The sequence below is a fragment of the Colias philodice genome, chromosome 1, assembly GCF_061535455.1.
Source record: "Colias philodice isolate Cphi_HAF_F1 chromosome 1, ilColPhil1 Martin Lab GWU primary, whole genome shotgun sequence".
In the NCBI taxonomy this organism is placed as follows: Eukaryota; Metazoa; Arthropoda; class Insecta; order Lepidoptera; family Pieridae; genus Colias; species Colias philodice.
Window position 1 is genome coordinate 9,902,813 of NC_143086.1, and position 12,101 is coordinate 9,914,913.

Genomic DNA, 12,101 nt, shown 5'->3' on the forward strand with positions numbered 1-12,101 from the left:
CGTTCAAACAAACAAACAAACTCTTCAGCTTTATAATATTAAGTATAGATTAAGCATTATTTCATATATGTAATAGAACACGTAATAGAACTGTGCTGTTTCTAATTTGTTGTCTAGACAGCCAACACAGAAATCATACTTCACTTAAAGTTGTTCAATTTTATTAATTTAAGCTAATGTTTGATTAATATTAAGCAATTTCTTATAAAACTAGATAAACGGGTGTTCTATTACATCCATACTTAATATTATAAATGCGAAAGTAACTCTGTCTGTCTGTCTGTTACTCAATCATGCCTAAACTACTGAACCAATTTGCTTGAAATTTGGTATGGAGATATTTTGATACCCGAGAAAGGACATAGGCTACTTTTTATCTCTATTATGTTGATACACAAATGTTAAATATATTTGAGAACTAATTCATTGTGTTAGGTGTTTCTAATTATACGTCCACCACTGTATGTATAGTAAATTAGAGAGCTATGTTGTTGCCAATCACAAACTTCTTGAACATTTATTATATTAACATTATTGCTTTGTTTAGTTCATTTAAAAATTATCAATTGCAACCCAAAGTGCTTTCACTTTTAAACAAATTAATATTACTAGCAAATCACAAGTATCCTTAAACAACTCAATTGATGTGAGTTATTTTATTGATAGTAATTTAAAATGAATTACATGATTAATAAAATATTGTTTTAACATGCAGATATTTAGTAAAGAAATTATTTAATTGTGGCAATCCTAATCAGGATAATAAAATAAACTCATGAAATTATTGTATTGCCACCATTCCATGATAAGTACAAAGTTTGATTTAAATATGTATGTTAAAGTGGGTCAGTTATCAAAATTAGCACTAAAAGAGTGGTTGACATAAAAATCTATGCATTGTTTGCTAAAAGTCCAAAAATTTCTAAAATTAAGGAGACTTTTGGCTGACATCTGATGTTATAAGGAGCAACTGAGCTCTGATAACTGAGCACTCATAAATATTATAATATGTTGAATTAATATCCAGTAACATTTTATGAATGTATGTATGTGTCACCACAACATACCACTGAGATTAAATTTATAGCTGAAATTATTGTTTTAGTCAACAGAACATGTTGTTCATAAATAATATAGCTAATTCTATTTAAATTGATTATTAACCACCAATTAAATAAATCAGAGAGCTATTTGAAATGACCTACATTTTTTTTAAATTTGGATTTATAAATCAAATGTCCCCATAAATATAAAAATAAACAAAATCAATCCGAAGGAATAAAATAGGTCACACAAGGTTGTAATATTGTTTAAAAAGAAACATAAACAAAGCAAAAAAGCTTTGAAATAACTTCCCATCAAAGATGATATAAATGAGTTTCATGACAACATTATAGGGATTATAATAATATTATTACACTTGGCCTCATAGCATAAAGAATAGGAAATTATTTATCTTTAGAATAATTATATGACTCCATAAATAAAACAAATTTGGTTTCGTTTTGTTTGGATAATTTAAAAAAATATCACTGTAGATAAAGACACTAATTATTAGAGTGATATCATTATTGTAATGATTGTCAACAAATGTTTTGTGTGTATGTATATAAATTTACGTCATTCCCACAAAATTTATAACGAATACACTAATATTGGCCGTAAATTTCACTTGTAAGTTCATTTATTAGAAATATGAAGGTAGATATAAAAAAACGTGATCGAATATTCGCCAACACGTTCTTTCCAAATTGAATGAATTTCTTGAGTAGACCCCGCATCAAATGTCCTATTTCATGGAAATTACGACGATGTGTATACAAAGAAAGCCTCTATTAGATTATCACCAGTTGAAACTCCAATTCGAACATAGATCCAGATGTAACTTGCAAGCTTATAAAACATTAAACCCTCGAATATTACTTATTCTAATTAACTTTAATCAACGCAAGCGCCTCGTGCTTGCTGCAACACCAGATTTGAACACATATTCCAAGACTTCCGAGAGTCAAGGTGGCAAATAGCAGCTAACTACCTACACATCGCTACTTAAGAATCGTAACACAATCTTGATTTTCACAACAACAACAACACTGATAATAACATAGAGAACAAAATATATTTGAAACAGAATTATTATAATTACCTAAATTGTGAGATCTCGAATAGCTAGTTGAAGCACACACCGCGCACGACGACAGAGAAATATGGCGGACCAAAGTCAGAACTCAGAACTCGGAAATGTATTGAAGTTGTAACTGTGTTGCTATTATTAAAAAATATACATACCGCCTTGATAATTAGGTATTATTTTAATTTTTGACTGAATATTAAATGACTGTAGTAAATTGAACCTTTGGAGAATTAATTAAGAAGTCGAATCAATTACATTAGATTTTTAATTAAGGCTTTACTCTCTACACACCTCGGAGCAATTAACAAGCCTGGAGAAGTAACAATTAATAATTGAACGTTTCTTATATAGTGGCTCTCTTTTATTCAATACCCTAATTAATGCGATAGAAAGAGACAACACACTGTTATCGGCTTGGCATTCAAATCCACATGTAGCCACTTTTTGTTCTAAAAAGGTAGTGCTTGCCACTTTATCGAATACTAAAATATCGATAAATAAAAAAATTAAGTTATAAAATTGCTTGAAGATAATTTAAGATTCTTTTAATTTTGAATTATGGATAGGTAATTCCAAATTTTAAGATTCGTTTAATTTGGAATTATTCATTTACGATGCGTATTGACTGCCTTGCATTGTATGGTAGTGGTATTTATAAAAAAATATTATTAGATATTTCGGTTTAGGTTGTTGTTCATAGAATTATACGGAACCCTTCGTGCGCGAATCTGACTTCCACCTGGTTGATCTTTTTACAAATCAATAATCGTATCCTACTAATATTATAAAAGCAAAAATATATAAGAATGGACATTTGATATTCTTTCACGAAAAAACTACTGAATGAGTTTTTATGGAACTTTACAATTATACATATTATAGATTAAACATCAGAATAACATATAGGCTACAATTTACCGCGGGAAAATAACTCATTCCCACAAGGAAAAAATTGGTAAAAGTTTAAAATAAATAAAACAAATAAAATTTAAAAATTTTTTTTACATCATTTTATTTCGATACTGAATTACAATATTTATTATTTAAAATAGATGCCACCTTAAACTTGTGGCACAGCATCTCTGCAAAGCACTTTGCTTTTCTTCCCGTCTGATTCGAAATGATTTGAGCAAGGCCGAGAATGTTTTGAAGGCTTCCAATTTTCCCTGTGCTATAGCTTTAACCCAAACATCTTTTATTTTTCTCAAGCCAGAAACCTGCAAATAACAATAAAATCCATACTTAAATACCTTTTTTTTCTCCTAACCTAAAGCACTCATTATCAATGAAGTACTTCGTACCTACTCAAGTATCGATATTTGCACAACACTATGGAAGTTATATTTTGCATTTTTTCTAAAAACTAAGCTGATTATGATTTAATTTCAATGATTACGGTTAGATAAATCATAGATGATTATGAAAATAACGTAAATTAACTTATTTATAATACAATTAACAAAAAAATTGATCAAAACACTAACCTGTGAAAAGACAAATTCCAATCTTCATCCGATTTCCCAGTAATACGGCTTTTACAGCCGTGAACAATACAAGCCATTTAATCTTTAGTAAATTATCTTTTCAGAAAATAACATAAGAAACTAGAAAACACGTTTTTCACTTCAAAAACAATAATTAAAATCACCATGCGTTAGTGACCAGACTGGTCACTAAAACAAATTGAAATGGCTACATGTCATTTCAAACTGTCGAACTGACATATATCTGTCCTCTTTTTTCGCATGACATTTTGCCATAAGCCAAAAAGGCCAAACTAGTGCTTTATTGTTCAATTAATTGTTACTTCTCCAGGCTTGATAATTGCTCCGAGCTACACACCCTAGCAACGACAGCGATAAGCTCAGAGCAATAAACCTATAGAGTACTTGTATCGAGCGTATACAATTTAAATATATTTGTTTCTCTCTATCTAAAGAAAACGTCGTATGAAAGAATGAGATAGCTATAGACTACAAGCTGCGTTTCAACATAGTCATGGCACCATTTTTACTATAGGTACGTATTTAGATAGATAGAAGGTGATAGTGATGGGATGTGCTTCAATCGATAAAATCGTGAATGCATTTTGCATTTACGGTTTCGTGAAATAATAAATAATAAAAAAAAAAACAAAATTAATCATAATCAGTTGAATACATTATTTGTTTAATCCTACGAATATAATAAATGCGAAATTATGCGAGAATGGATAACTTTTTCTTTCACTGCTGAACCGATTACAATGAAATTTTGTACATACACACATAGGATAGGTTTTATACCAGAAATCCCACGTGAACGGGAACTGTGCGGGATTTTCTTTAAAAACGCGGGCGGAGAGCTAGTATATTTTAAAATAAATTTTAAAACTTGAAATGTAACTAATTTAAAATAAAGATCAATAAAGTTAAAGGAGTGAGGAGAAAGGCACAGTCAGCATGAATTTTAACAAGTTCATAAAAGGACAGTCTTAAAGAAAACATTTTCCTTACATCCTACTAATAAAGCGAAAGTTTGTGAGGATGGATGTTTGTTACTCTTTCACGCGAATACTACTAAACCGATTACAATGATATTTGGAAAAATTACTTTTGATCCCGTAAATCCCACAGGAATGGGAACTATGCGGGTTTTTCTTTGAAAACGCATGTATATTAAGTATGTATTTCAATAGTAGTTTCTCATCTATGAGAACTGTCATTTAATCAACCGTTTAATTTTCACATAGTTACACATTTAAAGTAAATGTGTAAAAAAATTTCCAAATAAAAATTCACTCACACACAAATGTATTTATTATCTAAAGGAACAAAAAAAAACGTAAGCGTAAGATTGCACAATTCTTCTAGAGTATCCATCTTGATAACACGCAGGCTCGAAATGCAGTGAACACAATCTAGCAAATTTCGACGGAGTCCAATCTACACGTCTCATGTTTTATACCCATTTTTTATTTAGCTCTGGAAATCTAAAACAAAATGAATTTATTAATAATCTAAAAGAGAAACAACAAACTAAACAGATAAGTCAAATAAAACAACCACGTGGTATTTTTTATTTTCCTGCTGTAGAAAATTTACATCTATTATTTGCTACAACAACTACATATAAATCTGATATAAGAAACAAAATAAATAAATCAACGTTAATATGAAATAGATTTTTTGTCATAAATCGATAATATACGCTAGATGTGTTACAACACTACGGTGGTAAACAAAATGCCAAACGTGATAATATTGTGACATTTTTTAAAAATTATTTAATTCTTTTGTATTCCACAACCCCATAAAGTGGGTAAATGTTACAGTTACAACATAAACTTATAAAAAAGCGCTTGATAAAACCTTCAAATAGGGTTAGAACATAAATATTTATCAATTTGCTGAAAATCACTTACCGATGGAAAGATATTTTTTCATTGTTTTCATCCAAAACTCCCATTCGACTAGTAATAGCCGGTAGCTAAACATACAATAGTCATTTTAGCATACTGACAAATAAAAAGAAACACTATACACTTTATATTTTCTAAATATTTCGTTAAAAACACTTGACGCAACGAGACCTCCAGCTGGAAGGCAAACAAAACATAGCCGGCGCGCTACGTTTGAAGACAGTGCAGATACTCTATCGCTATCTCAATCTGACTTATGCTGTTATTGACTAAGAGTAAGTAGATTAGAAAATATGTATTTTGTTCTGTCTCAATATAAGAACTCTATAGGTTTATTCCTCTGAGGCGATAAGTTTTCGAAAGTATTGATCCTAGAGTATATTATATACTATCTATAGAGTGCGAACAACCAAGTGGGAACAGTAGGCACAGGTGGGAACAACACGACGTTCCCGCCGCGAGCGCTCGTAGTCGTGGTTGAGTGCTGTCGAAGTGCGTTGCTCTGGATTTTTTTTCATATTTACGAAAAAACATGGTGAAATGTGCAGTTCTATCTTGCAAACACGATACTATACGATATATTTCATCAGTAAATCGATTGTTATAGGTACTTATTTTTATGAAAATAAATCTAGCATCGCGGGGGTGAAGGGGAGGTGGGAGGCGGAAACGCGCAGGCTCGCTCGCGCGCCTCACTGCCACCACGTGATCGTAGTGATGTGACCTGATCAACACTGTACTCGATATAAAGTTTACTAGAAGAACTATATACCAGCCCTGAATCATTTGGTGAACAAGTCTTTTGTCACCAGTATTTTTCCGGACCTTTGGCAGGAGGCTATAGTAAGACCGATAAAAAAAATACCTAATCCACAGGGAATCAAAGATCTCCGCCCCATTAGCATTTTACCTTGTTTTTCCAAGGTTATTGAAAAAATTGTTCACTCACAACTCTCTGGTTTCCTCGAATCTAAAAACATTCTTCCACATCGACAATCAGGTTTTAGAAAAGGTAGGAGCACTACTACCGCTCTATTGGACGTTGTGGACAATATTTTGGAAGCTCAGGATGATGGTAAGTGCAGCATTTTGGTCTTGTTGGACTATTCCAGAGCATTTGACAGCATTAATATTGATCTACTTTTAGCCAAATTAATCTACTACGGCTTAAACGACCCAGTTGTCCGCTGGTTCAGGAGTTACCTCAGTAAGCGATGTCAAACTGTGGCCGTAGAAGACGATGATGGCAAGACTTGCTATTCGCAACCCGTAGATCTCATGAGAGGAATTCCTCAAGGTACGATATTCGGCCCTTTACTTTTTATCATTTACACCGCTGATATAATTAAAAATATACACCATTGTAAATACCACCTTTACGCAGATGATATTCAGCTGTATATCTCATTTACGCCTCAGGAAAAGCTATCAGCCATCGAAAAACTAAATGCCGATCTCACCCGCATAGCTACATGGTCTGAACAAAATGCCTTAGTTTTAAATCCCTCAAAAACTAAATTCATGATCCTGGGTTCTCATAATCGCATCAAAACTTTTGAGCAATCGATTCCACCAATATACATAAATGGAGAGGCAATAGAGCGGGTGAAAGAGGCTCGTAATCTTGGTATCGTGTTCGATGAGTCACTGCGGTTTGAAAAGCACATTAACCAAACAATTTCCAATTGTTACTACCGGTTAAAAGTACTCTACCGTATCAGAAGCCATCTGTCAACCAAGCTCAGAATTAGATTGTGTGATGCATTAGTGTTATCCAAATTCAACTACGGTGACGCGTTATATGGTGATCGAATACTCGCGCGCTCAAAGAAAGCTATACAACGAGTACAAAATGCGTGTGCTCGCTTTTGCTGGGATGTGCCCCCCCGATCCCATATATCGCCATACCTAAACAATGCCAGGATTTTAAATATGGAAAATCGGCGAAGGTTGCATTTTGCCGTTCTACTGTTTACTGTCATACGGTCCAACATACCTTCATACCTCTCCGAAAAACTATCCTGGTTGGGAAATTCGGACACGGTATACAGAACAAGGGCGTCTTTATTTAGTCTGGCTGTGCCTCGACACCACACCATGGCATTCAGAGGTGCTTTTAAATACCGATCAACTAAGTGTTGGAACAATTTGCCCCCACCATTACGCAATAAAAGCAGCGTGCCGAGCTTTCGTAATGAATTAAAAAAACTAATAATTCAACGACAAATCAGCCAACCTTAGTTGGTCTTTAAAAAAAATATATATATATACATATATACATAAAACAATACCTATTATTATTTTATTAGTTTATTTTATCTGGTCAGTTTTTTATTATTTTTGCCAGTTTATTCAATGTTTTATGGTATATACTTGTATATATATAGGTGAATATATAGTATAATATGAGTATCTTGTATTATAGTAGATATAGCACGCATGTCGCATATATGTAGCATTTTTGCATGAATGTAGTGTCTGTTATTCCATATTTATGTAATGGATGTATAATGTATATATTAAAATGTATGTAAGAAATTATTTAAAACTTTATTATTTTATAAATTTGTAGCCCCTATCGCTGCAAACGTCAGTTGCGATATGGGAACCACTGAAAATCAGTGCTGCGGCTATTAAGCCACAGATTTGCTGAGTGGTATCCCTGTCCAGCACACATACTATAGTCAACCACATAATATAATACCTATGTTTCTTTTTTCTACTTGTACAAACGTGATACCTACTTACCTCTTTTATAAATTGTAATTTTTATTTAATTGTTTTTGTTCATTGTAAGTTATTTTGTTGTTTTTGCCTTGTATTTTTGTGTGCTGGATTAAATGTATTTTCTTTCTTTCTTTCTTCTTTCTTTCTATATTTTAACAAATTATTTATTTAACTTTAAAATTAAAACTTTTTTAAAAAATAAATAAATTTGTGGTGTGTTTTATATGATACACTTTCTAATATTATGAATGTGAATGTATCTTATATATAAAATTCTCGTGTCACAATGTTAGTCTGCATACTCCTCCGAAACGGGTGGACCGATTCTTATGAAATTTTCTGTGCATATCGGGTAAGTCTGAGAATCGGCCAACATCTATTTTTCATATGTACCACGGGCGAAGCCGGGGCGGGCCGCTAGTTATAGTGTAAATGTAATGTTACGACACACCCCGGACACTCTATACAAAATTATCGTTTTGACAGTCACACTGTAGAGACTGCAAATGTGTGTGTTAACGCTTTATGGTTGGCACATTTGTGACTAGCGTAAAAAAAAATTCGCGTTTTTCTGATGAAATACATCCGTAAACAGCACAATATCTAACCATTTTCTACGAAAAACGATAATCACAAATCCAAAATAATAAAATTACTTTAAGTCAATTTGATTAATGTTGTCAATCTTCGTTGCGTATCGTCCTTGCAGAAAAATATGGCCCATTTTAATCATATACATATTTATTTACATAACTTATCGATAGTTCAACACGCAATAATTGATACCTACGGCCCATCCCTATTTGTCACACACACATCTATATAGTATCTATAGCTCATCTGCCTACGATGCGCACCATGCAATTTGTGCAATACACGCGCTCTATACTATGTATTGTAATATTATATACTCTAAGGTATTGATCGTATGTGTGGATAACTCTGTATGCGCTGTATCCTTGGCTGTATCATTTTTTTTTAATACATATATATCAATTTTAGCAATATATTGTACTCACCAAAATATACAGAATTGAGAATACTTATAATAATTGACAATTATTATATAAACAACTAACTATAATATAATGCAAGCAAACGTAGCTGAGTTCAATTAGTTGTACATAGAAATTAAAACACCTGAATGTAATACATATTATATTTTAGGCATACATATTAAATTATATCCTTATTAAATGTTTATTGATATAAATTTTATTTTCTAATTTTGAACTAATTTCAAACATAGGAAATAAAACGTCGTGATAATATAATAAGTTTAAATCATACAATTTTTAAATATTATCTAAAATATGATTAGATATGTACTTTATTTAATATGAGAGACATAATGAATTCCAAGCATTTTCAATTTCATTATTTAACAGGGGTGTAAAAATACGTAATGGTTAGGGAGCCAGGTGCAAATTTGGTTAACTATTTCCTCTCAAGAGATAATTCGTCAGACGCATGAGAGTATAGTATTATAAAGCCTCGTGAACGTCAGCTGGCGCTCGGTTGGGGGGGTGAGCGGTTGTAGCCTCCCACGCACATAGGAAAAAAAATACATTCATTCATTCATTTCCTCTCAGCTAAAAATTTGTCAAATTGTAGCTAACCCAATATCTCAACGAAAAAAAATAGTCAGCTGGTTACAACATGGTGTATTATACGTCAGCTGGTGTCTCGAACATGAAAGTTAAATTTAAAGAAAAATTTATTTTCCGTTATTTCCTCTCAAACAAAAATTTACCTGATGATAGCTTATATGTAACTGTGGATAAATATATATGTCAGCTGGCTGTATCTTGGTGGAAAAACCGTCAGCTGATACGGGAGGCTACAACCGCTCTTCCCCCCAACCGAGCTCCAGCTGACGTGCACGAGGCTTCATAATACTATACTTTGATGCATTTTACTAATTACCGCTTGAGAGGAACTTGGTCATAAAATCTGCTGCTGGCTCCCGGACCATAATTATCGTTAATATCATGCGCAATAAAACACATTCCCTATCAAATATTTTAGGGATGGTAATACTAGATTTTTCAATCGGTCAATCCTGATTTGAGCGCGTTTCTCAATTCTCACTCTGTGTCAACTGTCAACTGTCATGTGTGTCAAGTTGTCAATAGATTAGGTATATTATAATGTTTGTAATTTGTTTATTGTTAATAATTTTCAATTTTCATGATCGTGAATCGCAATTCACATGTTCAATGCAGTGAGTTCAATGTTGTAGACTGTACTGTTTGTTTGATTGTCAGTAGGTATAAAATTAAACTTCTACGAAGAATAAATAAAACACAATAAGGCCCTGCGCAGACGGCACACTTTTTGTGCGATCGAGTCTGCAGCGCACAAAAAGTCTGCATGGCGCGCAAAAAGTCGGTCGCGGATTTTTCACAGACTCAACGCACACGACGCATTTTGTCGGCAGAGCTGTAGGGACGTAGACGCTATGGAAATCGTGCAGAGATCGCGAAGTATTATTTTGTACATGAAGTACAGAAAAAGAAAAAGAAATAGAGAATTTTGGGTACATCCTATACTTTCGGAAAGATTACTGAAGGGACAGTTCCATAATAAACATTCAATTCTGAAACAACATCCGGCAAATTTTTTCAAATTTTATAAAATGTCTGTTATTACATTCTACCTATACCTCTGGCGCCATGATAATAGATCGCGTGCGTTACGTCCACCCCTAGCAAATGCAGATTGCCGACTAAAGTGTGCGCCGTCTGCGTTAGCGCGCGTTGAAGCAAACGTTCAATTCTTTTCACACACTTTTTGTGCGGAGCGGCGCGCCGCGGCGCGGTGCGGTCTGCCCGAATTACACGGATTTTTTGTGCGCCGGACTTTTTGCGCGTCGTGTGCGCTACTGCATATAATTTCATAGGTTCTATTTTCACAGACTAAAAAGTGCGTCACGGATAGTCTGTCGTCTGCGCAGGGCCTAATATTATATTTTGAATAAATGTCTTGGTCGAGTATTGAACATCTAAGTGCGTTAAAATTTTCTGAACAATACATCACTGGAATGAGTACCGTGAACCGTCAAAACTCAAAATATAAATATTATTTATAAATATTATAGTAGGTAGATGTAGGTAATAATCTATTATTATTTTTTAACCCATTGACCACCGTAAGCCCCGATCGGGGCGCGACACAATAGATTTTCTATTGTGTCTGTGATTCCGAGGACTGATGGATTAAATGTTAATTTTGTTAGTTTATGCTTAAGTAAGTGAAGTCCCGTGGCCTATAGTTGGGGCAGATGTATTATAATCATCAGCCCTCGTGAGTCCTGTCAGACCAAGAAGTTTTTGTTTCTTGCAAAGCAAAACTAAGCCTAAGTCCTCTTAGTATATATCTGCAAATCAAGAGAAAAATCAGATCCTCCCACTACCCTAGGGATGATGCTACAAGATCTCTTAACATCTATATTACCATGTCTTATAATCCTGAATCTCAGACCTTGTAAACTGGCACAAGTTCAAGTGCCAAGTGCCAGTTTACAAGTGAGGTTATATACAGGTACAATATTTTTGAGTATCTGGCTGGTTTGACTTCAACATGCACTACATAATATCTTCCTCCTTTAAAATAAGATAATGGATAATAGGTATATATACCTACTTTTTATCAAAAACATTTTATGGAGTAATTCAAATAGGTGTGTGTGTGGCTTACAGACACCTTGTACTCAGCATCTTATTTCTATCAGTTTCTATTTGGAAACAAAACGCCTTAAAATTTAAATTCTTACAGTTTTCTGTGGCTTATCTAGTAGTTATTTCACTACATAAATAACATTATATCAAACAATTCTTT

General features: G+C 33.2%; 1 protein-coding gene across 7 annotated transcripts in view; it reads right to left on the reverse strand.

Moving 5' to 3' along the window:
• Positions 1-2,257, reverse strand: part of Gyf (GIGYF family protein Gyf) — a 46,703-nt gene extending 44,446 nt beyond the window's left edge. For 6 of the 7 annotated variants that reach the window (XM_089696948.1, XM_089696953.1, XM_089696931.1 and 3 more), the window contains exon 1: positions 2,147-2,257. The gene's annotated coding sequence lies outside the window, so the exon portion shown is untranslated. The remainder of the gene's footprint in view (positions 1-2,146) is intronic. The other variant, XM_089696922.1, reaches the window with a different exon arrangement.
• Between the last annotated feature and the right edge of the window lie 9,844 nt (positions 2,258-12,101).